The following is a 925-nucleotide window of genomic DNA, read 5'->3' on the forward strand; positions in this document are numbered from 1 at the left end:
AATTGCACAAAACTCAAAATAGCATCCATAGTGGCTAAAATATAATTAATTCTTAATTAAACTCAACAAATTAAATGCAAATTCACTAGGAAAAGATAGACAAGATGCTCACGCATCAATCACCAAACAGGTTGTTCAAGTCACTCATGTGCCTGGAGCTGTGCAATTGGCTGATGCATTGACAAAACCATTGCCAAGTGCTGTCTTCCTGGAATCAAGAACAAAGTTGATGGTAAAAGACCTGGAGCAATACAAATCCCCCTCTGTCAGACTTAAAGAAGAAGATTCACAAGGAGAAGTGAACTCAAAGTAGTGTGCGAGAGCAGAGGACAAGGACTGCAGCAGCAACAGCAGGAGTCATGACAGCAAGTTAACTAATGAGCCAAATGAGTCTGGCAAGTCAAGATTATCAAAAGGGAAGCTGATTAACAGGGGTCATGATAGAGTAAGCTGGGAGAATGAAAGGCAGTTAGCCAACTCAGTCTTCAATTATCTTAGTTAGCTCACACACACAGAGTTAGTTAGTCTAATCAGTTAGATTTCTATTGGCTCAGTTAGTTAAGCACGTATGGTTCACAATAAGTGACAGTTGTGCTATAAAGTGCTCCTACTAAAGACTTTGTGAATCTCTTTAATTTTACCATTCTTAAAAGTCAATAAAAAACAAAATTCTCTGCTCTCATTTCTTCTTCAACCTTCAATCCTTCTCTCCTTAATCTTCTTCTTTAAATCTGATAACTTTACATTTATATAGTAAATAAATAGACATAAAAAAAACTAGGACTTAATTGCAATTAATATATGTTACTATAGTACTATAGTCAAATTAATTTCTTTAACCATTTGATATATTTTTTCTATTTCTTTCAAACTTAAATTCGAAATTTTTGTCTGGTAAACAGTTCTTTTTAAATTGACCTAACCT

The sequence above is a fragment of the Arachis ipaensis genome, chromosome B02, assembly GCF_000816755.2.
Source record: "Arachis ipaensis cultivar K30076 chromosome B02, Araip1.1, whole genome shotgun sequence".
NCBI lineage: Eukaryota > Viridiplantae > Streptophyta > Magnoliopsida > Fabales > Fabaceae > Arachis > Arachis ipaensis.